Genomic DNA, 27,413 nt, shown 5'->3' on the forward strand with positions numbered 1-27,413 from the left:
GTGACAGTGCAGCTACAGAATCATGGCAGAAGTATTCTTATATAGGTTCAGAACCTTATGTATTAGTTAAATCTTTTACTATATGAGCTTTTCACTCTTAATCAGAAAAACCAAAACGGTAATTTGTCCCTTGAATCCTTACAAACATATCATTTAAAATCCCAAATCAACAATTTTTATATTTTATTTTGTGGTGTAGTGGTAAATTTATGGTGAATAGAATCTGATCCCCATTTTCAATTCCCTGTTGGAGCCACTTCACTGCCATTGTTAATGCCTTTGAGAAAATCATGTCAACTTTCTATTTCCTGACTCCTGTAGATATGAGGCTCCATGCCTTTACGTGAAATGATATACTTTTATATTTCATTTAAAGAAATATTCGGATCTTCCCACTTAAATTTTAGAATGGATTTATTTTAAGGATTTTAAATGCATTCCATAATTCAGCATTCCTACCAAACTGTTTTAAAACAACAAATCATAGAAATAAACAAAAATATTCATATCCTTAAAATACTCCTTCATTCTATAAAAGGTACAATATTTGCATATGAGTGACAAACCAAACTACATAACTCCAAGTTCAGTATGATTCCTTGTCATTATTCAACTAATTGCACCAGGCACTGAAGTACAATATTCAATTCTCAGCCAATAAGATGCTAGTTCCTAGTTGGAACTGATTCAATTCCTGCTCCAATTTCTTTAAAAGGCATAACTTACCACTCCCACTCCACTCTAATTTTAAAGCATCGCATCATTTTATTAAATCAATATTTTACAAAATGCTACATGGAATGCTTCCTCTCAGTGAATGCAATTTGGTAATGTTAGATTATCTACTTGCCTTAAAATTCCTGGACATTTACACACAATTTTCACTTTATGGTTTAAGATTTAAGATTGGATAGGTCATTTACTAATCTAAATTAACTAACCATTCCACCAGAAAAGTTGTCAAATGTACAAATGATAGATAAATATATTGCATGGTCAATAATTATATCATACCAGACGAATCTGACTACAACTTTAAAATCGTTCTCTTAGTGGAAGGAATATTGAGAATTGGTTAATAATTTAATTCACAAGCAATGTTTGGCACATTACCAATTCAGTAGCTTTGAATAAGTATATAGTATGAACAATTTATTGACTTTAATTACATGTTTCAAATAACAGGATTCTAAATTCAAAATAGAAAGGAACAAGTGTCTTAGATCCTAAAAGAATAACAGATTGACATTTCTAGGCAAAATATTAAAAACATTAAAGTTTTAAATTCTAAAAATATTATTATGAACATACAAGTTTTCTTTCAATTTTGTAAAGCACCATAAATTTCATATTATTCATCTCTATGTTACGAAACTCACCACTGGATAGTTTTCCATTACAGATTTGTTTTTTCATGGCTTAGTCAGAGGAGGAAAGGCAGTACTTAAGACTTTTCAGGGCCTTGAAGACTGGTGAGAGGAAGTTTTCTCAAACCAGAGACCTGGATCAAATGTTTGTATACTTTGCTAAAGGTACCTAATAGCCAGGTGGCAGAGTTAAATTGGATTACAGATTAAGTCTACCATCCAAGAACAGGAATGATCCCTCTAACAAGCTTCCTTACAGTTTCTGTTTACCAAATACCACTCACAAGACTTTGGTCAACCCAAGACTATGATAGAAAACACTTGCCAAAGGTACTACACAGTGGAATTGAACCTGAAAACAACTTAGTTGTGAAGCAAACTTCATAACCAAGTAGCCATTCCTGTGAGTTTAATTTTACAAGTATGACACCTACTTAGAAAGTGAAAATCAATATGTCATTAATAGAATTCATTAAAGAAATTTAAAAGTATCCTTATGAATATTCAGTAAGCATAAATCATTGAAATTAAATTTTAAAATGAAATATTTGTAGAAAACTAAAATCATGTTATGTTTCTCTAGAATTTAAAGATTAATCAATAATAAATAATCATAACTGTAGAATAAGTTATTTTCAGTTAATGTGGGTTAATGTTCAAATGAATTTTAATGTTTACATAAAAGCAGATTAGCGTGATAAGACCAACATGACACAGATGGAAAACTTGTGCCTTTTGTAATGCTTAATAACTTAGGACAGTCAAAGTTTGACATCTTCCTTACTACTACTACTGAATCAATTTGAATGCCTATTCCATCTCTACAGAATTTTGATTTCATTACAAGTTTAATAACGTAGTTCAGAGGTGAGCATTCTAGAGCAGAGGTATGCCCCTGCTGACCTGACTTCATACTCAGTTTCAATTTCTTCTGTAGACATTTCACTTATGCTGCTCATGATATTGGAAAACGCATGGATATCAAAGAATTACATAAAGGCCTTGTGCTTATGGTTTTCATAAGTATTAATGCAAAACATTTCAAAAACTATTTAACTGAATAAAATGAGAAAAAAATACAATATACATAGAAAAGATAAGGTAACAACTCCAGATAAGAAAACTTCCATCAACAGTTGAAGGATTGACATTGTAAGCACAAAATAGCGTGATAACTAAATATTCTGTAACAGCTTTTTTCCTTTCTTGTAAATGTTTGTTGTCAGTAAACTGACTGAAAGAAGCATAATTGTATGGCTGATACAAATGTTATATTATTTTATTGAACCTAATTCTTCATTAGCTATAGCTAAATCAATTTAAAGATTATATACTTTGTTCATTTTATATGACTGCTTATCTGGATATACCAGAGGTTCTTATTTAAGAAATTATGTAAGGAAGAAAGGTTAAGATAGCTTATGACAATATCTAAACCCTAACATCACTCTACACAGTGCTCTTCAAACACATATTTTGTTTTGTCATTATATATAAAATACTAATATTGTAAGTCATCAAATTGGTATTAAACCCGTTTCTTCTTTCTGTATCAAACTTACAACCAGTCCTAAAGTCTTCCACTCAATATCAAGTTAAATTACTTATGTGATCTGTATATTTGAAAAAAAAAAAACGAAAAAAAAAAAAAACAGATCAACTAAGTCATACACACTCACCAGTGTTTTATTCTTTCTATATAAAAAAATGTGTGCATGATAAATATATATATGCATTTGCATATACAAACGACAGAAAAGTACTCAATACATGTAATGAAATTCATATATTTGAAGCTAAAGCTTGATTGTTACTACTTGTATCTCATTTTTTGCAAATTTATTCGAGGCAACACATGAATGTGTGTGTGCACGCATGTTATAGAACATGCAAGAAATAGGTATTTGGAGTTGCAATGAACTTGAGTATCAGCTTGAATGAATATCTATATGTGTGTTATATATATATGTGCACATATTTGTATATCCATATGTATACAAATATATAGAATTAATATATATATATACACAAATATATATATTTTATATATATATATATATATATATACTTATATATAAATATATCTATACATATATGCACACATATATGTAATTATATATGTGTATGTATGTATATGTATCTCTATATAAGAATGTTTGCATATATATATTATTTGCATCAATATTTAAGTTTGAGTGTTTGTGTGTGTGTGTGTCTGTATGTATGTATATAAACACATGCATACACATGTGTGTGTGTATTTGTAAATAGATATGACTGAGCGAAAGTATAAAATTATATAAATTATGAAATTAGCATGGTTAGTGTCTTGAGCAATATAGCCTGCAACTTATATTTGCTGCATTCTGTATTGCAATGTTTTAGGAACTGTGTACAAAGAGCACTAAAATTTGGAGCATATACATAAATTATAGCAAATATTCTAATTTAATTCATAAAAATTACAAAGTCTAGATTACGTATTGCATAAACACCCTTATTGATATTTGATCTTTGTTTCTAAACAAGACAAACATTTAGTAGGAAATACTGAATATTTATGATTGGCAGATTAGCTGAGCAGCTAAAACTTGTCATTGTTATCCACATAAAAAAAAAGCTCTTGAGCCATACTTTTAACATGATCCAGTAAACTGCATCAGTCACCTTAGAATATTTCACATTGAGTTTCTCTGATATAGAAACAAACAAAAGAAAGAAAATAATGAACATGTTTTACATCATTTCATATGGCAAGTTCTGAGGTATACTAGAAATTGAATGTAATAATAATGATAATAATAATAATAATAACAATAATAATAATAATAACAACAACCATTAAGATGCTTGCAATGGTGCTACTTCATGTCATTCATTTAATGTTACTTTTTTTTGCTTTATTTCAAAACCTACCAAAATTTACTTGGAAATTGATTTTTTTTTTTCTCTTTCTCTTTAGGTTTCATCTATTTTCTTTTGTTTTTCTTTTCTCTTTCACTCTCTTTCCATTTTTTTCTTTGCTCTTACTCAAAGTGATAGTAAAATATAAGTGAAATTTTTAGTCATTCAAAAATAATAGAAATTACTGTTCTATATGTTTATTCATATTTTGGAATCAAAATATTTTGTTTTGTTTGTTTATTTTTCTTCTTTCTTACACTCTTTCAACAGAAAATAACTTTTGTAACAAAAGCAGTAATTCAGTTGTCTCAAATTCCTTTCTTCTTCCACAATTCTGAGTATTTGATGTGGTTATTTTAATGGTCATAGAAATGTTTTCTGATTTATTCCAACTGTCAATATAAGGCCTATTCAGCTTGCTATATGATATTATGTTAGACATAAACTGAGTAAAAGAACAACCAAATTCAACTAAACTTGAAGAGAGAGCAAGAAGTGATGGTAACAGAAAATAGCTATCCATTGTTACAACAGCATAAGTGAGATCTAAAAAGAGCTAAATCAATGTTCTTTAGAATGGTTACTCCTCCTTCTCCTCAAGTGCACTTGAATCTTGGTTAGTTTTCTTCACGCTTGTCTAAGTGTATTTTTCTAATGGTTCTATGGTTGTTTGAACCAAGTTGTTTTAATTTGTAGTAATTATGACTGTAGGTCAGATAAACTACTTAAGTGTTTCATTTGTTTTCAATTATATTTTAACAGGTTTTCTTTTTAATTTTAGTAAAGAAAAAAGAAATAAATACTGGATATCATTGAAATGTTAGGGTCTTGTGTCATAAATCAAGTCAATATAATACACCTACATTTGTCAGTCTCTTTCATTACCATAACCCTAATTTGTTTAACATTATGGCAATTACTGCCATTGATGAATGAGACAGAAAAAAATACCCATTTGGATGCTAAATGTTGAAACTTTTAGTTGTTGCCTATACTGAATAATAGTTGTTGAAGAAATTTCTGATTTTTTAAATACATTTTTATGATAAGAACTCACAAAAAATGAAATGTTATTTTTTATTACATACAAAGAGAATAAGAAACAGATCTCTATGTACAACCATATAGGGTGAAATGACTGTACTTTTGCAAACTGTACTTAAATTTTTTTTCTTTTTTTTTTTGTGTGTGGTTCAACTACTGATTATGATAGATGCTTCTGTTCTGGAATTCTCATTGGAATGAAATTCAAACTTGGTTCTGCAAAGTGCTAACAATATTTTCAAAACAGAAGTATACAATAGTGAAAGCTATCACATTGGTGGATAGGCATATCACTAGTTATACAACACATTTATCATAGAAACCCAACTGATAAGGTCTAAAAAGGAAAAGGGGCTTTCAAAATATTTGATTACAATGATTATTAAAAAGAAATATTTGACCATATAAAATATATTTAATTATAAGAGATAATTATTTATTTCATCATTTAGAATTATTAAGAATTTTTTTATAAACATATTCTTACAAGATACTGGAGAATTATTAGAAAGTTGTGTTACATAAATACTGTTTATTCTATTACCAATTGGTGTGATTTTAGAAAATTAGATGGAAATGGGCATATTAATGTTGAATAAAATTCTAGAACTGCCTCTCCTTTTATAACTTTGAGAATATATTCAAACAAATCGTTTTTATTAAAAGAATCCAATAAAGATATTCAATATGACAAGAACCAACTTGATTTATTCCTCTTTTTTCTGCAACTCCAGTATTTCAAAAAAAATTAATAAAAGTTAATTTGCTATTAACACTTTCAACACTGAGTCAGACCTTTCTATCACAGCAAAGTCTGATTCCTCCAACAGCATTAAAGCTTAACTAGATTTGATGGTTTCCTTTAGTTCCCAATCATTTCATATATATTCACTTAGTGCTCCAATCATCATTTAGTATATTCCGTTTTAGATTAATTTATTTGCTATATTATTTTGAACGAAATATTTATTCACAGCTCATAATTTTAAGTATCACCTGAGAGACACAAATTATTACCAATGTGTTATATATTATATTACTGTAAAAAAAAATAACTATTAAAAGTATTAATTTTATTACCACAATCATATTCTGAATCTATGTTATTTAATAAATAGTTCAAATGGTGGGATAAAGTCTATGCTGTGAGGAAGAAGAGATGTCAACTGACATTTTATCATCTCTGATAAAGGGTACTGCTCAAAACATTAGACTTTCTTCTTTCCCACAGCTTAAAATTAATTCTACTATTTGGATTATTTGTATTACTTTTTGATAATACAGAACATCACTAGTTTCTTCAGATTCTGCTGTTTTACTTTTTAAATAGATTTAGCAAAATCTCAGACCATTGATATATTTATTTTAGCTTCCTAAGCCTCTCTCTTGCTGGATGAAAAATCTTCTTTTATAACTATACCATGATACAAAATATGACCTGTATTATATGAGTTACAAATTATTGACTGATATTACACTGTAAACAGAACATTAGTACATCACTTACTATTGAGGCCATAGTTTCTAAAATTTTGTAAATGAAGATTTTTTTAAAAAATTGGTCTTCATTTCTTAAAGGCATTCAAACAAAATGAAATAAGATGTCCTTAAGTATCTCCGAGTACATCATTAAAACTGTTTTCATATATTCTATAAGATTTTATCTGTGATATTGATAATTCATTATGTCCTCCAATTATTTGGAACAAGCAAGTCAGAATAGTGACTTAGTATGGCTCATTTTAACTAAAACTATTACACAACTTGATATCTACAATATCCAGTTAATTATGGTATGATATGAAATTTAATTCACTATCACTTTTTTTTTTTTTTTTTTTTTTTTTATATATATATATATATATATATATATATATATAATGGAGAACAATACTTCAAGGTCAAAAATACCCATTCAGAAAGTTATTTCAGAGTCTGGTAATATCAAATTTATCAAGATCAAACCTGAAGTTCTATGCCGAATATTTGCAACTTCAAAAATTATTAGAATTATTAGAATAAATATTACACATATAATACCCTGTTAAATGATATTTATATTATTTGAATATACAACATATTACTGTTAATGTTTTATAGTTTTACTGGTTGACCGATGTCATTCACACACACTTACAAACGTTAATTTCATTCCAAGTATTAGAAAAATCAAAACTGACCAGTCACTGACCAATTTCAGAGAGATTTTTTTTTCTTTTGACACTGATTTGTACTTCAAACAACCTTTAACTGTGCACTACCACAAATAAACCCAGGAAAGTGATTTTTGCAGCTTGTGAAGAAATTTAACACATTTCAAGTACTTCTATTTTGTGTTCAATGACTCTCTGTTCAGGTTAGATTATAATTGAATTAAGAATATTTCCCAATTTGTCATTATTTATATACTGGAAGTAACAGTTGTGAAGTCTTTAACTCTAGCCCAAACTTATCCATGTGTAATGTCATCTATTATAAATTTTAACTTTATATTTACTTCCAAGTTCTCACTTTAAAAGTTAAATACATATAACTTCTATTCTGACATGGGTTTTAAGTATTCCCCAAACAAACGACATCTCATTAGAGTCAATACCTATAATCCCATGAACCTTACAACAAATTTATTCTCTTAGTATTTTTCCCATTTTCATAATGTAAATGCCATCCAAAAGTTATTTACTCATGTTTAATGTTTCAATGGTAGATTTTTTTTCTATTCCCTTAACATTTTGTAGTGGCAACTATTCTGTTGCTAAATGTACTTGCTTCCTACTGTTCCTATTTTTATTTCATTTTTTTTTTTATCCATTGATTTCCTTTTCAGTTCTCAGTAATTGCTGCTCTTTGCACAGCCATAAATAATTACACACCAACTTTTCATTCCCCTAATGATTATTTCTATAAAGGTATAAACAGATTTAAGTCTATTGTTATACAATAGTAACTAATGTAACATCAGCTCCTCCAACATATGACTGGAATAATGAAGATATTTATTTACAATTACTGACTGCGTCTGTTTTGGTAAGTGTGTATGCGTGCTTTTGAAAGAAGTTACCACTTGTGTTTCTTCTGATACTTTTGCTTTACAAAGATAAAATAAACCAAAATGAGGTAGGAATATTTATAGTTTTTATTTATAGTCATATGTAATGAATAAAAAAATAAGCATATTATTTAAAAATGAAGAATTTCACTCATGAAGAAATGTTAATCACAGATCATTTAGTAATGAAACCCAAGTAACATACAATCATTTACACTAAACAATAACCACCCCCTTCCCGTAAACAATGTGACTAACACAGGTTAAGATAAACTTCAGTGGCATTTACTTGAAAATGCATTTTAGACATGGAAAAGTTAAATTGCTGATCCTCAGAACTCCAAAATACATGGTGTTTTAAAAGTATATCTTTAACACAGTTAACTATCTGGAATGAAGTTTTCATTCAGTAGCATTCTTAACCATATTTAACAAAACATTCAATTAATAAGCCATTCATCACTAAGAATTTCTAGTACTTACTACAAATGAACCAGGCTATCTTTTCAGTTCCTCGGCTGCTATTAGAACGATCTATGCTTTTATGCTTAAAAAGATAAAAAATCCTTTTGTTGATACACATTTTTAAAAAACTATTCCATTACCTGCCAATTAATAATCTTAACAATTTCAGCAAAGGATTTAAGATGTTGCTTTATGCAGCTATCCAATTCTTTAAATGTTTAGATAGTTCTAATGCAGCTCAGTAAAAGAAAATTGTAATGATGAGTATTGCTAGTGAATAAATTGGTACCTTTTAATTTTTTTCTTTTAAATTTGTTACTACTGTAAATTATTGACAGTGTTACAGAGATAATATACTTTTGTTGATTAGAAAATTTCTTGGGGAGAATTTTTCTATTGCCTATTCCTGGATTATGGAAAGATTTGATTCTAGTACAGCATATTATTCAGCAATTATACTGTATCTCCTATTCTCACTGTTTACAGTGAGCTTAGACAGTTTATACAAGATATACTGATATCACCAATTACAAGATATCAGGTGAGCATCTCGGACTATTTTATTTAAAAACAAAGTATTAACTTTATTCATTATAAGATATATTAGGTGTATGTGGTATATAGAATAATATGAAAGTAGGATTCAAATAAATTATATATTTTCCATAAACAAAATAATTAGAAGTGAATGTGGGAAACAGGAGCAGAAGAAGTGTATAAAAATTTTTTAAAAATTGAAGATGTAAAGAAAACAGTAGCAAAGGTACAGAAAGCCAATCGAAAAATGTTTGAAGAATGTATGAATTCAGAGTTGTCAGAGAGCAACTTGAAGGAATAAGTGAGAAAAATTGTGGATCCTCATAGAATTAAGGTAAGTTGGAAGAGATATATGGAGAGGTTGTTGAAAGTATAGAAGGAATAAGAAGTCAATACAAATAACAACCATCTTCAAGGTTCAGTAGAAAAGATAAGTGAGAAAGAATTAGGAGTAATAAATAGTAGGAAAACAGAAGAGTCAACTAGAGTTACAAGAGGAGTGTTAAAGGCATAGGTCCAGGTGAGAAGAAAATAATTTATCTGTTGGATGGTAGTGAAAAAAAGGACCATATTCTAGAGGATTCAAAGTTGAGTATTCTCATTCTTCTTTACAGGATTAAAGGGGATCTCCTGGTATGTGGCTCATATTGTGCTATGAAGTTATTGAAACATGGAATGAAGGTAGTGGAACAAGTCATAAAGAAAAGATCAATGAATTGAAGTTTGGATTTAAGCCAAGAAAAATTACTGATGCATTTTTCTTTTCAAGGCAATTATATGAGAAGTACAGGGACATGAGAGAGAAGTTGCTTGCATTTTTGTTCAGAAGAAAACTTTTAATAAGGTCTACATGAAGTGATATGGACACTGAAAGAGTTAGGAGAATATTGGTTTGTTTGAGTTGTGATGTTGATATGTAAGAGAACACAGTCATATACACAAAGGATAGGAACAATGCGTTTGAAATGAAGTTTGGTGTGCAACAGGATTCAATATTAAACCCACTACCGTTTGTAGTTGTGATGGATGTGCTGGTTTGAAGCATAAAGGAAGGTTTACCATGGAAATTGCTGTATACATATGATCTGGTGTTAGTAGCAGACAGTAATAATGGATTGAAATATTGGTGAAAGGAAAATATGAAACTAAATATCTGGAAGACAAAGGTGATGACAAGCCGTAAGCATATGAGGAAATAGAAGAATAGGGAAGTGATTGCGGGCAGAAAGGGTGTTGAAGTAAACTTCACTAAATGTGCAATAGGCACTGAGTTAGTTCATAAAGAATGTAGTGTTATGAGAGGGTTATCAACTAATACAACAACTACATTTAAGTGTGAGGTGCATTTGAGGCAAGCTGAAGATGGAAGGTACAAAAACATTTCGTTCCTCAGGAAACTTTGAATGGGATAAGATGATTTAGACTCAACAATAATGACTAGAATGAGATATGCATGGAAAAAGTTCTGAGAACTGACACCTGTGCTAATGAGAACAGCAGCATTGCTAAAACTGAAGGGAAAGGTGTATACTGCATGTCTGAGAGGTGATTTGGTTTATATCAGAGAACCTCCCAAAACTGGAAACAATTGAATATTATCCTAGCTAAATTAGATCACCCATGAAGAAAATCCAGCAATATCACTACATGTAATCACCATAAACTGTGAACTCATAATGGTGTACAATCTTACCAGAATGAAAGACAATTCAGAATAATGAAACACAACCAAACATATATTCCATCATCAGCTACCTAATGGATATCACTGGTTTTGACACCTGGGCTTTACCAATCAGCCCAACGATGTCAGTAACATTAGAAACATAAATTCCGTATGGAAATCAATGGACAAGTAGAGGGAGTGAAACATTAGCACAAAATGTCTATTATGCCAACACCTGCTTATCATTGCAAATACTAGTATCGGAGAAAATAGAACTGGTGAATTTAACATATTGAGTAAAACAACTCATTTATAACTTGGAAAATAATGACAACCCAAGGAGCAACAAACCTAGCACTTCAAACATATAGATTAAGTAATGAACATAGACCAATAGCTATACTGTTTCTCATTCTATAACATATTCTAAAAATGAAAACACATGAAGAACAAAGGGAATATATACTAGTGGAACAATATACCTTTTTCCAATGCCCCTGAACCGTGTGTAAAGGAAAAAACATGCATAAGTCAATACCTATTAAATATATATGCCTAATTTTAGAAAATAAAATGCTTGTTAAAAAATAATACAAATGTAAATAAATAATGTAAAATATAAATATGATGGACCTCCAAATTATAGCAAATTACTTGCATAAATAAAACAACCTAACTGCAAACAATCTAAACAACTTATTTAATCAAAAGGGATAAAACGGCTACTGCTTAAGAGTAATTCAAACTAAACCTATAGCTATCAAATAAATAATTATAGAAAGAATTTAAACTAATAGTTTCACATAAAACCTATAACCGTTTTAAAAAGTGACTAAAACAAACCTGAATAGGATACAGAGTAATGAATGCTGAACAGCAGAAAAGGTTGGTAAAGATGGAAATGAAAATGGTTCCAAGGATGAGCAGGGTACCTCTGAGAAAAAAAAGAAGACAAACAATAAAATGCAGAGAATGATGGAAAGAGCATTTGTGATGGCTAGGTCATACAGTGAGAAAGGATGAAAAGACTGGTTGAGAGGAGTGATGGAAATTAATATGAAAGGAGAAAAGTGAGAAGAACATGAAGGAGGAAATGAAAAAGGAGCTGTTGAGGAGGGCTATTGGGATAGATCAGAATGAGCAATATTGTTATAAGGCTAACTCTTCTTTATTGTAAACAACTATAGATACAACAAGCCATTGAGAGCTACGATATGCCATGAAAGAACAACCATCCCTTTCTGTTCACTTTAAAAATGAAGGATATATAATGTAGTGTAGTCTTTGATACATTGCTACTAACTAAAAAAGGGAATAGTCAAAGTCGATTGTCTACTACTCAGAATTATTCTCAGAAAGGTTATAAGGTCATTCATTTTTTGAAATAACCAAAATAAAGACGATAATTTGGTATTAGAAATTGTTACTTTGAAACTCTTTATAAAGAAAAAAAAAATCACCAAAGTTTTAGGATACTGATGACAAGGGAGAAGTTGAGCATTGCATTTGAGCAAAAGAAATTTCAGAAAGCCAGTCACTATTATTCAGAATTAATATTTTAATGTTGACTACCTTAAAGATCAATGGACTTGATACAAAAATTTAGTTTTCTTTGTATTTAACAGATGAGGGATAAATTTCTCTTTGGATGTGCAAGTACATTACAAAAAATATTTTCTATATTTTCCTTCATCTATATAAACAATGTAAACGGAGATGAATAGAATAATATATATCATTAACCATTCAACAGTGGGAGTAAATGTCATGGTCGTTCCAGTAATGATGTTATATGTCTACCAAAAATTAGAGTTGGTATTTTCTACAAGTTACACTTCAGTAAACTTTATATATCTCAGTACAAAAGAGTCTCAAACAAGACATTCCTCAATATTTATCATATCACTGACTGAAAAAGGATAAAAGGCAAAGTGAAGCCTCATTGGGATTTCATCTTTATTAGATTTCCATCAATTTTTTTAGTCAATATTAAATATTTCCATGTTTATACATTAATATAAGCATCCTATTTTTAATGTAAGAAAATCTAGAAGCATTACTAGAAATTATAATCTGGTCGAGTTTGTTTGGTCATTTTTAACCTTCACATGCCATCAATCTTAATCCTGCATTAACTGAGGAGAGGAGGTCTTTGCAGAAGCATCCATTGTCTCTGATGAGTTGATCTATATACATTGTGTTTAGGCAACCTGCTCGCAAACAGCTACGCTTTGACATCCATAGCATTGTCATGTTCCAACTCTTATTCAGCTCACCAGCAATGTCTCACAAAGCACAAGTGCCTTTCCTTATAATGGTGGAAACAGGCAGGAGATTTCCATTCAATTATTTCTTAGTGAGATGAGTTCTCTTAAGATATGTTTAAGACTGCCCTTCAGATTCAGGTGAAAGTTCCATCTAGCTTGAATTACATTTTTTTTTTTTTTTGGTAAGTGTCCTGGCTGTTGCTCCATATAATGACTAACTCTACGATTACATGGAAAAAATTTCTAACAGGGTTGATTTGCAGACAACATCCAGTTGAGGATTGACCATTACTTTTGGCTATTTGAGTTTTTACATCCATTTCAATTGAGGCTATCTCAGAACCAAGGTATGTGAAATCATCAACTTGATTGATGGGATCTCTGATGTTGGTGAAGGATCCTTGTTGGTTGTGAGTAATGAACTTGGTTTTACTTGGATTAACAAGTAGTTCATCTTGAACAGTTAATCCTAGACTATGAAATAATTGGATGGAGTTTGATATTGCATTAGAGAGGAGGACTAAATCATCAGCATAGGTGACATCAGTTATTTTTTGAGCTCAATGTCTGACCAATATTCTTTTCATGGAGTATAAAACCAGGGATGTTTAAATTATCAAGTGATGTTCTGAGGAAATAATCTAGAGTGAGTGTGTAGAGAAAAATTAGAAATCAGTGTAACATATAACGTATCAGAAATTAATAATTGTTCTCATTAAACTTTTGATAAAAATTTTAGCAATGTCAATGATTATAGAAAAGCAAAAAAAAAAAATCACTAGATACACATATAAGAGCATTGTGTGGCAAATTATCCTAAACTCATTTATCTTTCATCTACCACAGGTATCTATATTCATTTTGAGCATATGAATAAAATTTGCTTTTCACAATTACTTTAGTAAAAGAAACACACAAACTATTTTGTGATAAAGTGTATGATGCATGTAAGTGATAAAAGAAACATAAGGCAGTGCTCTAGCATGGCCATGGTTCATGAAAAGAAGATTGTGGAAACTAAATAATATTCTTAATGGTTTGGAATTTAGAAATGAATGGCTCATGTAGTATGTTATATTGAATTACGTTACAAAAATATAAATTCAATACAATATATGCTGAGTGAACAAGATATAAATCTTAAAAAATTATGGATAGCAATCTAAACGAAAGTCAACGTGATCCATACAGAAGTTAGTGAAGTAGCGAAGTTTTCATCTAGTTGTTAAACATGCATACATATATAGAAGTACATGAAGATACACACTCACACATATGTACATGTACATACGCATATATAGACATACATACAAGCATACACATAAAAACATATCTATATATCTTCATAACAATATATGGGTCAGTAGGTAAAATGTTCATTTTGCAACCCTATACTTCTGGTTTTAGTTCCAATGCAAGACAACTTAGTCAAGTCTTTTCTACTAAAACTCAAGTGAACCAATGAATTGTGAGAGGATTGTCCATATATAAATATGCATAAATACAAGCATTGGTGTGTGAGTGTGCATGTATGTGTGTTTGTGTGAGTATATGTATTTATATATATATAAGTAAAAATCATCATCATCCATATTATTGTTCTGCTGTCAATGATTCCATGCTTGCAAGGATGAGACAAGTTTTGAAACAGATTTTCTAAATCCAGAGGCCCTTCTTCTTTGTCATCCTACACTTATTTCTAAGGTAAATATTTTCCCATAGCTGGACATGCTTCTATGCAAGACTAGAAAGGAAAGACATTACTTGTATGACAGTGATGCTTGCTTACATGTATGCATTATTTACAAGATCCAATTGAATCAAGATATTTGTTCATCAATAAAAAACGTGTATGAAATGGCGGTAGTGAAACTTAACCCATTTGTGTTATATATATATATCATCATCATCATCATCATCATTTAATGTACGCTTTCCATGCTAGCATGGGTTGGACGATTTGACTGAGGACTGGTGAAACCAGATGGCTATACCAGGCTCCAATCTGATTTGGCAGAGTTTCTACAGCTGGATGCCCTTCCTAACACCAACCACTCTGAGAGTGTAGTGGGTGCTTTTACGTGCCACCCGCACGAGGCCAGTCAGGCGGTACTGGCAACGGCCACGCTCAAATGGTGTATTTTATGTGCCACCCTCACAAGAGCCAGTCCAGGGGCACTGGCAATGATCTCGCTCGAAAGTCCATGACACATGCCACAGGCACAAGTGCCAGGAAGGCGATGCTGGGCACAGGTGCTATCCCGATTTCGCTCTCGCTTGCCCCAATAAGTCTTCGCAAGCTGAGTTTCGTGTCCAATGAAGGAGACGACGTTGGCATGGGTGCCAGTCGTTGAATTTAGTCCGGTTTCGATTTCAAGTCGTCGAATTTAGTTTGGTTTCAATTTCTCATATATATATATATATATATATATATATATATATATATGTATATATATATATATATATATCATCATCATTGCACATTCATGTGTGTGTGTATGTAATAGTAGAGCCTCATGTCATAAACAACTGATAAGGGCTTGACAATATTTTGCTGAACAATATGCTTGGATCCACTGCTTGTGCTGTACATTTGCTTACTCCCTCTGACAAATTAACATTGACTGTACAGGTGCATAGTAAGCCACATGTCAGATGTCAAAGGAGGCACTGAGTGATGAGAAATGAAGTGTTTTGCTCAAGAACACAGTGCAGTGCCAGGTCTAGGAACTGAAACCAGTATTATCCAATTGTGAGCATGAGATTCTGACTGTTAGGTCACACACCGTCACATATACATATATATATGTGTGTGTATACTCTTTTACACTTTTACTTGTTTCAGTCATTTGACTGTGGCCATGCTGGAGCACCATCTTTAGTCAAGCAAATCGACCCCAGGATTTATTCTTTGGATGCCTAGTACTTATTTTAGCAGTCTTGTTTGCCAAACCGCTAAGTTACGGGGACGTAAACACACCAGCATCGGTTGTCAACCAATGTTGGGGGGGACAAACACAGAGACACACATACATACATATATATATACGATGGGCTTCTTTCAGTTTCCGTCTACCAAATCCACTCACAAGGCTTTGGTCGGTCTGAGGCTATAGTAGAAGACACTTGCCCAAGGTGCCACGCAGTGGGAAGGAATCCGGAACCATGTAGTTCGTAAGCAAGCTACTTACCACACAGCCACTCCTGCGCCTGTATGTATGTAGATAGATAGATAGATATAAGGCTGAATAAATATATGTATGGGCAAGCATGTGAATGAATGGTGATTCTGCAACACTTCATTAAAACCATTTAAGTGAAAAAAAGAAAAAAAAACAGCAATGCATGTAGAACGAAAGATGAGTGAGAAACAGGAGAATGAACATAACTTATTTGAGAAAGAAGAAAATAATGACAGGAAAAGTATCAGATAACAAAAGAAGTTACAATAAGAATTGTTCAACCCATGTCAATTTGGAAAATGGACGTTAAATGATGATGTTGATTTATAGATATGTAATAGGTTATATATAATACTAGCAGAAATACCCGGCTTTGCCCGGGTTAAAGAGAATAATGAAATCTAAAAACGCCGTCTAGACTACGCAACCCTCAACTGTTAGTAGCTACGATACCAAATTTCTACATTAATAACTCTCCAATCCATGCCAGCATGGAACATAGACATTAAGTGGAATGCCAGTCTCTCATCTAGGAGGGCCTTGAAATCAATGTTACCAACTGGGGACTATGTGTGTCGTAGTGATAATAAAAAGACCCAAAAGAGGTCTGCAACGAAATAATTTTACTCAACACTTTGCAAGTGAATCAGTGGAGGCAAAGATGCATCTCATTTACTTGACAATTTATGCACCACATTGCAGAAATCACAATGTAAGTATATCTGAAAGGGTAGCCTTACACTGTTGTACCGTTGAATTACAAATAATGCTCATCTGTTATGTTCGGGTTAAAATTTCATCAACATCAAAAATATATGAATTTTCATGGGAGTTATGGCCATTATACATAGAATATAATTTCCAAATTTCATAAAGATCCGTTCAGTACTTTTGATGTAGTTTTGGATAAGAAAACAAATTACTAATGTGTGTGTTTGTGTGCATGTGTTTGTGTGTGATGGGTGTATATATGTATAGATATCTGTATCCATGTATATATATGTATATATGTGTACATATTACATGTACATCTATATATATATACATCTACACATGTGTATACATATACATGTATATGTATACATATACATATGCATCTCTTTCTCTCTCTTTCTCTCTCTCTGAAAGTATCTGTCATTACAGTATCGAAATGTGATTGTTTCAGTTAGTGAAATAACGTGTACATATACATCTATATGTATACATATACATCTCTCTTTCTCTCTTTCTCTCTCTCTCTGAAAGTATCTGTCATTACAGTATCGAAATGTAATTGTTTCAGTTAGTAGAATAGTTTCATTTTTAAAGTGAAAGTATTTGACATGAGTGTTTTTGTTTCACTTTTGACACGTAATACTTAAATAGTGGAGGAGATATTATGTTGCTGTGGGCTCGAACTCTGCAAGAAGTTAAAATTTTTTTTTGACTAAAATACAACTGGAACCCTAAGTAAGGCATGTGTAAAATTTGAATGAAATTGGTTACGTAGTTCTCGAGTTTTAGGGATTCACACAGACAGACAGACAGACAGACAGACACACATTCTCATTTTTATATATATAGATATGTGTATATACTCATATTATAAAGCATATATATATATATAAGTATATATGTATACACACACACACGTATATAAATATATATATATATACATACGTCTGTGTATGCATTATATGTTATATCTATATATCTATGCATTTACATACATATGTATATAGAGATGTATGTATATAAAGAAATATGTATACACACACACACATATATATAGAAAGAGAGAGAGAGAGATGTATACTTAAAAACATATTTAAATAGATCTTTATATATATATGTATTTAGCTATATACATGTATATAGATAGATACTGTTTGCTCTTTGAATTGACTATATATATATATATATATATATATATATATATATATATATATATATATATATCAATAAAAATAATAATAATAATAATAATAATAATAATAAGGATTATTACAAAGTAGCATTACCTTTAATTTCCATATTTATATATACAGCTTCAAACAGACCTACACATATTTCTACTGCATCGATTAGTAACCATTGCAATTGCAACCTTACAATAATACCAGTGCACACACACACCACACACACATATATATATATACATATATATATAAATATGTAATAAATATATGTGCATGTATGTAAATAATGCATAATACATATATATCTTTTATCTTTTACTTGTTTCAGTCATTAGACAGCAGCCATGCTGGAGCACCAACTTGTAGAATTTTTAACCAATTTTTGCCGAACTGCTAAGTTACAGGATGTAAACAACGCAGCACCAGTTGGGGTGGGGGAGAGAGACAAAGATACAAACACATAGACACACACACACACACACACACACACACACGCACACACATATATATATGTGATAAGCTTCTTTAAGTTTCTGTCTACTAAATTCACTCACAAGGTTTTGGTTGGCCCAAGGCTAGAGGAGAAAACACTTGCCCAAGGTGCCATACAGTGGAGTGGGACTGAATGCCAAATCATGTGGTTGGAAAGCAAGCTTCTTACCACACATTTATTATCACAAATTTATTAATGTGTGTGTGTGTGTGTGTGTGCATGTAACAATAATTGGCTCTCGGATTGAAAATGTACCAAGGTTTTAAAATGAATTTAAGCTTTTCTTTAAATTTCAAAAATACCTTACAGTATCATATCAGTTTCCACAGCTTGTATGTTTCCAGTGGAAAATAAACAAGATGTAAAAAGATGAAACATTAAAATAAAGAAAAGGCACAAAAAAATGTTTCATGGCAATAAACCATGCTCAATAGATTTCATAACAAAATTACATGATGAAATTAAATGTTCAATAAGCTTAACAGCAATAAGAAATAATGGAAGTTCAAATTTGCAACAATTTTCATAGTAATTATGATAGAAATCTGAAAGTTCAGTTTGAAATGCATGATATAAATTTAAGATCCATGCCAGTAAATTATGTTAGCAATTAGACATGATGAAGATTTTAAAATATAGGAAAAAAAACTTTACAGATTCTGTGAAGTAGAATTGTTTACAGTTTGTTTTACTAGTTTAAATGTGGAACTTGAACTTTATTTCAAGCTGATATATGTAAATTTTAAGACATAGGTTCAAGTACAGATTGGCTACTTACTCAAAGACATAACTTGATTTTATCTGCCTATAACCTAGTATTCTAGTTAGCTGACTGCTTGGGTTCATCATTTGTTTATCATATATTTTAATCACTTGTTTTTGTCTGACAGTAGCCTAGCATCCATTTGGTTGACAATATGTGGGTGTCATTTGTTAATCAAATGTTCTGGCCACTTAATTCTGTCTGACAACAGTCTAGTGTTGTGTTCCAGTTGGCTGTTTCCCTTGAGAGGTTACTTGTTTTGCAGATGTCCTATTTAACTGAATACTTTATAGCACCACTTATTTTTTCTATTTTCCCTTACAATTTGGTTTTAACCAAAACCAAAATTCAATTAATCAATCCTGGCATGACATCAGTAGATGGGAGATGAAAATTGGCAATAACACCATGGTTTGAACTTGGGATTCCAGTTTCTGATGTGATGCAATTACCACAGCTTTAAGTTCTTTCTTTTATTTTCGTTACTTCTAGCAGTTTAGTTAACTGTTTTTTTCTTCTTATTCTATCATGCTGTCATAAATATTTAGTCTTGGATTATATTTCTTAATAAACATATTTTCCTAGTTTAATCAGAATTGAACTGAGATGTTCCTGATGCATTGATATTAAAAGAAAATTTGGTATTTGGAATATTTGTTTGTTGCACAGAATTTAAGTCACTCAATGGTACAAACCAACTGTAAGTTTCCAAGTGTAATAAATCTATTTCAGTAACAACGTCAACCAAACAAATTCAAATCCTCTCTTAAGGGATAAACTGATTCAACACTACAAAATTCCAACATGAATGAAATACTGAGTGATATCTTTGGATTTTATAGAAAACTTCACATATCAAAAAAATTGTTTAACATGAGAATTAAGGATGAATCAATTCTACATAAGAGAAATAACTACAGTAGAGCAAAAGGTAGGAACCAAACTTTAGACAAATTCTGTGATTTTGTAACCACTTTTTTAATATAAATTACCACTTCCAAAATTTAAATGAAGCACTAAAATGAATGGGAAATCACCAATAATCTTAAGAAAGATCACAATATAGTTATTAAAATAGTTGATAAAAGTGCTACTGCAGGTATTATGGAATTGGAGCAAAACAAAAACACTGCATTATCTCTATATTATGACATCTGTTATGAACAGGTAAACAATTACCAACAATCTAAAAAGAAACATGAAACTCAACTCATTACCTTCATCCAGCAGTTTCAAAAAACTTAGTAGGAAATGAAAGAAACTATTTAACTGGATTTGAATGCAAAACCAGCAAATTTTATGGAAGTTCATGAATCCACAAGAGCAAAGCAATACATGAAGCATGTATGTTAATTTACTTCATCCCAAAGATTACAAATTAAGATCAGTTGTAGCAGACATGTACTCTGAAACACATAGACAAAGTAATTTTATAGGTGTACACCTATAACCCAGTCTTAAATATATATCAAGTTTCATAAGCCGTGACTTAGCCTTTCTAAATTAACCATCTCCAAAATAAACCAACACCAGCACTACCTCATTTGATGTAGCATATCTCTACAACACAATTACACATAATAATGGAATAGAAGCTATAAAATTCAGCAGGAAAAGTTTTCCAAATGACCTACCTGAATGAATTGAGAAAAGATATGTCATTGAGGGATTAAAGTTTATCCTACAAAATAACTTTTACAATATTAATGACAACATTTACAAACAAATTTCTGGGACTGAGATTGACTTAAAATTAGCTCCTATGAATGCTTATCTTGTTATGAGATACTTAGAATTTCACATATACAAACACTTCTGATTAAATTTTGGCAATAACTTCTTTAAATATCTATTCACCAAATAGAAATGCTACCTGGACAATTGTTTCATCTCATGGACACACAGTCAGGATTGACTCTATGAGTTTAAATCCCTGATCAATAACATAAACCACAGTATCCAATTTACAATGGAATATATTAAAAATAACCCTTCTCAGATATTTAATAGTAAAAGCGATGCAGACATTGAAAATGATATCCAATTCAAACCAACAGACTCAGAACAATACCTGTTATTGTCTTTCTGCCTTCCAAAACATACAATAATAAATATAGCTTTTAACCTGATAAGAAGAATATGCACAATTTGCATCCAGCCCCGAAACCTGAGAGAAACAACTTCAAGAAATTAAATGTATATTACTTGTAAGACAATACCCAGTCACTTTAATCGATAACAGAATAGAATGTGCAAAAACGGTAGATGCAAGAATTGCAAAAAGCAAGAAACACCTCTAATACACTCAATACTTTACCTTAACATACAATAAAAGAAATAAAAAGCATATACCATCATCGATGAGGATATTTAATTTTTGATGAATGATCTACAGAGAAAGCTGTACTCAAAACAAAAAAGTATACAGATAAAAGATTTTCAAAGTCTTTTTCTTTTATTAACATTTAAGTACTTGCACCAAATAACCTGCCAAAAACATAACTCCAATAGTCCAAAAGTGTATCTTCCCTACTTGTGAAATATGCATCAATCTCCTTCAGAGCTTGATAGATAAATTTAAATCAGGTCACTTATTTACCGTAAAAATGTCATTTCATTGCACATAAAAAAATAATTCATGCTATCAAATGCATTGGATGTAATGAAGATAAAAGGGATAATTCTGAAGCAAAGACTGATGATTCACTGTCAACAGATACAAAACTCCAATACCATATAAGATAATTGTTATGAAACATCTGAATCTTTGCCCAACAAACAAAACATCTCAAATGCCAAAGTTTCCATTAATATCAATGTATCAAGAATACCTCACTACAATTCCAATTGAATAAAAGAAATATGATTATTAAAAAAAAAAAGAAACAAACAAATCCAAATACTCTATAACAGCACAATATAATGAGAAAATGCAGTATATTTGACTCAAACAACTAGAAACAACAAAAATATTTTTAAAAATTAAAAGTCATAGTAACACTTATCCAGCAGAATATGAAACCACAGGTTCAAACCACAGTTTAATTATTGATACATACTTTCGACCCTATCTGCTGATATCATATTAGGATTTATCAATTTTATAATGTTTTTGGTTAAAACCAAACTGAAAGGGAAAACATAATACAACAATTGGTGCTATCAAGTATTCAATCGAATAAGACAACATAAAAACAAGAAGCCTCTTAATGAAAACAGCAAACTAGAACACAACACTAAACTGTTGTCAGACAGAATCAAGTAATCTGGACATTTGATAAACAATTGACACCCACATACTATCAACTGGATGCTAGACAAAAACAAGTGATTAAAATGTATGATAAAAAAAATGATGTTCCCAAGTGGTCAGCAAACCAGAACACTAGATTATGGGCAGATGAGAACAAGTGATGTTCTTGAGGAAGTAATTAATCTGGACTTGAGCCTATGTCTTAAAACCTACATATTTCAGCTTGAAATAAAGTTCAAGTTCCACATTCAAACTACTGAAGCAAGCAGTAAACAGTTCTACTTCACACAATACAACAGAACTTTCTTATATTTTAAAATCTTCATAACTAATTGCAAACATAATTTACTGGTATGGATCTTACTGAACTCTCAGATATATATCATGTATTATTGCTATGAAATTTATCATCAATTTGAACGTTCATTATTTCTTATTACTGTAAAATTTATTGAACCCACAAATTTTCATTGTGTAATTTTGTTATGAAACCTGTTTGTTGAGCATGTTTTATTGCCATGTAACATTTTTGTGCATATTTTCTTTTGAATTTTCATTTCATTTATTTAGCATGGGAAACAAAAACATTGCCAAAACAAGTATGATAGTTTGAAAATCAAAATAAATTTTACAAAACTTGAATTCATTTTAGGATCCAGGTGGATTTTCAACCCAAAACTAAACTTTTATGTCTCAACTTGTGCGCTGGACACCTTTCTTAAATACCACTATTCAATTAACTGTCTGTGGCATAGCTATTTGCCATGGATTCACAATCTCAATTAAACGGGGGTGGGGAAAGCTTGCCATATTTGAAGTTGGTACCATGTCACAGACAAGTTTAAATCATAGTTTTTTTTCTTTTTACTCCAACATCTCTTCTTAATTTCTCAAAACTTCTCTTATTCTTCAATACACCTCTCTCTCTTCATCTGTTCCCTTCATCTCATTCAAGTTTGCCTATTTCTCCTTTTCCATTAGTCTTTCCTTCTTCCTTCTCACACTATTTCTCCTACCACTTCTTGTTCACATATGAACCTTACATGGTCCTGTGTTCATTATCAGTTGTAGCCACTCTTTTTTGAACTAAGAGAATGTAAATCTCTGCTGTGTCTCATTAATTTCTCTCCTTTAAACTTTTCCTTGGTTGGATCCCTATCCAATACCAACCACTTTACACAACATACTAGGTGCTTTTTCATGGCACCAGCACTAGCAAAGTTCACCAAGTAACACACTCACACATATATGCATAAATCTGTTTTAGAACATAGGACCTCGATGCAGATGAGCTATAAATAATAGCATGTAAATATTGGGATAAAAAATCCTTTGGATAGAAAGGTCAAAGGCTGCATGTGGGTGTAAGTGAAAAGAGAATGGTAACAGTTACCAGGTGTCAGAGCATACTCTTATGATAGCAAAAGGTGAAAGTAAGAGAGAATATGACCAGAAGATTGGTAAAGGTGAGTGGGTTATTCATTTGAATGTGAGAAGAGGGTGATAGATATATTATTTACATTATTTACATTTGACGGATATCTGTCCTCATCTTGTTTGTTGTTCATACAACATTTCAGCTGATATACCCCCCAGCCCTCATCAGATGTCTTGGGGAAATTTCAAACCTGGGTTCTCATTTCTAAGGTATTTTTTGATGATGTTGTTATTATTATTATTTTTATTATTATTATTATTATTATTATTATTATTATTATTCAGGTCACTGCCCGGAATCGAATTCAGAATCTTGGGGTTAGTAGCCACTACACCATATGCCCGTGGGCAATTATAGAGTGAATTTTAGGGCTTATAAATCTATCCTTCCTTATAAACCTATCCTTCCTTAATACCAGTTCCCATATGCTATTCGTATCTGCATTCGGTCTGCTTAGGAGGTTGTTGTGTCCTAGCATATGTGCTGTTTATTTTAGTTTTCGTATTTTCCACTGGTGTTCTCTGTCTATTATTTTAACTTCATCCCACAGGGGGAGGTGACCTCCATTTTCCCATACATGATCAGCTATACCTGATTTATCAATATCTCCTCATGTCATATCTTTGCGATGTTCCTCTACCCTTATTTTGAGGAGGCAACATGTTTTGCCTTTGTATAACCTACCACAGCTGTATGGGATGGAGTACATACAGTTTTTGGTCATATTCTCTTCTGTTGGTGGTTTTACCTGAAGAAGATATTTGTGAAGTGTTGTATTACTCTTGAATACTGTCCTGATGTCATATGGGCCACATAGTTATAAGTGGATGTAGACATGAATGTAGTGAATGGAAAAATGGGGACAGGTGTGGTAGATGGTGGATATCAGTATGGGGAGTGAAAAGATAACAATAGCTAAATAAAAAGGAGGTGATAAGTAGCTTATTTGACTTAACTGTTGTTCACCATGTCTCAGCCCCATACAATAACACTGCTTTTATGTTAGTGTCAAAAATTCTTATTTTGTTCTTTATTGAAATTACACTTGCACTCCATACTTTTTTTAACAAGTGGAAAGCGGTCCTTGCCTTACTTATTCTCATCCTAATATCTTCGTCGGTGCTTCCTGAGAACGTTATCTTACTACCTAAATATGTAAACTCGGCTACATCCTCTACTTCACCAGTTTCTAGTTTAATACGTTCACTGTTTTCTTCATTAACATGCATAATTTTTGATTTGTTGCAGTTGACTTTCAATCCTAGTTTGGCAGCTATTGCTTCTAATTTTGACGTTATACTTAAAATCAGATGGCCCAAACACATAAGTAATATGGAGCTATGGAAAAGAACGAATCAAGTTTCGATTAGAGAACAAATATTTAAGAAAAAGTGGAAGCGGATTGGTAGCACAATTAGAAAGGACACACCAAGTGTAGCGAAAAGTGCTTTACAGTGGAATCCGGATGGATATAGAAAGAGGCCTAAGAACTCGTGGCGTAGATCAATACAAAAGGAACTAGAGAAAGGGGGACATTCATAGCAGAGTATAAATACAGAAGTGAGAAATTATGCGACATGGAATTCAATTATAAGTGGCCTACACTCCACGTTGGAGGGTTAAAGGCAAGAAAGAAAGATAAGTAGCAGTCATATTTACTGGAGATGTGGGTTCAGATACCACAAGCAATCCTTAACCTTTTCTATCCAAAGTGTCTTTCATCATCATCATCAATGTGGCATGAGTTGAATGATGGCAAGGATCCAACCAGCCAGAGGAATGTGTTGAACTCCAGTGTCTGCCCTGGCATGTTTTCTATGGCTGGATGTCCCTCTAAATGCCAACCATTTGGCAGAGTGTACTGTGTACTTTTTCGTGATACAAGCACTGATGATGTTATCAAGAAAAAGAAAAATATCTCTCAACTGCAGTTAGTTGTAGTAGGATGGGAGACATCTTTACAGAGTGAGGTGAGAGATTAAAGTATAATAAAGGGATACGTGTAGGTGTCTTGCTATAAAGGAAGTACACAATGTCCCTATATCATATAAAAATGAGTGGGAGTACTTGGAAAGAGAATGGTGATAGTTACAAGGTGTTTGAGTATATTCTCATGATACAAAAAGGTAAGTGTAAGGCGCAGGAGTGGCTGTGTGGTAAGTAGCTTGCTTACAAACCACATGGTTCTGGGTTCAGTCCCACTGCGTGACATCTTGGGCAAGTGTCTTCTACTATAGCCTCGAGCTGACCAAAGCCTTGTGAGTGGATTTGGTAGATGGAAACTGAAAGAAGCCTGTCGTATATATGTATATGTATGTATATGTATGTGTATATGTGTGTATGTGTGTCTGTGTTTGTCCCCCCAACATTACTTGACAACCGATGCTGGTGTGTTTACATCCCCATAACTTAGCGGTTCGGCAAAAGAGACCGATAGAATAAGTACTAGGCTTCCAAACAATAAGTCCTGGGGTTGATTTGCTCGACTAAAGGCGGTGCTCCAGCATGGCCACAGTCAAATGACTGAAACAAGTAAAAGAGTAAAAGAGTAAAAAAAAGAGAAGATCGGTAAAGGTGAGTGGTCATTCATTTGAGTGTGAGAGGAAAGTAACAGATTATAAATAGATGCAGATGTGAAGGTAGTGAATGGAACAAGAAATAGGGGTAGTAGATGGTGGCTATCAGTATGGGGAGTGAAAAGATAACAAAGGCTAAAGTAAGAGGAGGTGATAAGTGGCAGTACAGAAAACGTAACAGTACATGAGAAAGAGAGAGATAGATGTCAGAGGTATGTAGGGGTGGCTATATCGAGTAGAGGACAAATGTGTGTGTGTGTGTGTGTGTGTGTGTGTGTGTGGTGTATGAGGGTTTAAACTGTCAGCTGAGAAATCTGCAAAGTGCTGAGGATGATATACAAAATATTTGTCATTGTTTTAATGTTCATTTTTGCATGCTTCCATGGATAAAACAAAGTTTATTGATGTGCATTTTCTATGATCAGATTACTTTTCCCTTACCACGCATCATCTGTTTCTAAGCAAGATAATATTTTCCAGTGGCTGGACATATTTTTCAAGAATATTAGAA

At 31.8% G+C, this 27,413-nt stretch overlaps 1 protein-coding gene across 5 annotated transcripts in view; it reads right to left on the reverse strand.

Annotated features, from left to right (window-relative positions):
• The window catches only part of LOC106874554 (uncharacterized), a 261,011-nt gene that overhangs the window by 83,003 nt on the left and 150,595 nt on the right, over positions 1 to 27,413 (reverse strand). The window contains exon 4 of one of the 5 annotated variants that reach the window (XM_089349038.1): positions 13,828 to 13,940. The exons of the other annotated variants lie outside the window; for them this stretch is intronic. The gene's annotated coding sequence lies outside the window, so the exon portion shown is untranslated. Of the gene's footprint in view, positions 1 to 13,827; positions 13,941 to 27,413 lie in introns of those variants that run through there. 5 annotated transcript variants of the gene reach the window in all.

Source organism: Octopus bimaculoides, chromosome 3 (assembly GCF_046866305.1).
Source record: "Octopus bimaculoides isolate indiv1 chromosome 3, ASM4686630v1, whole genome shotgun sequence".
In the NCBI taxonomy this organism is placed as follows: domain Eukaryota; kingdom Metazoa; phylum Mollusca; class Cephalopoda; order Octopoda; family Octopodidae; genus Octopus; species Octopus bimaculoides.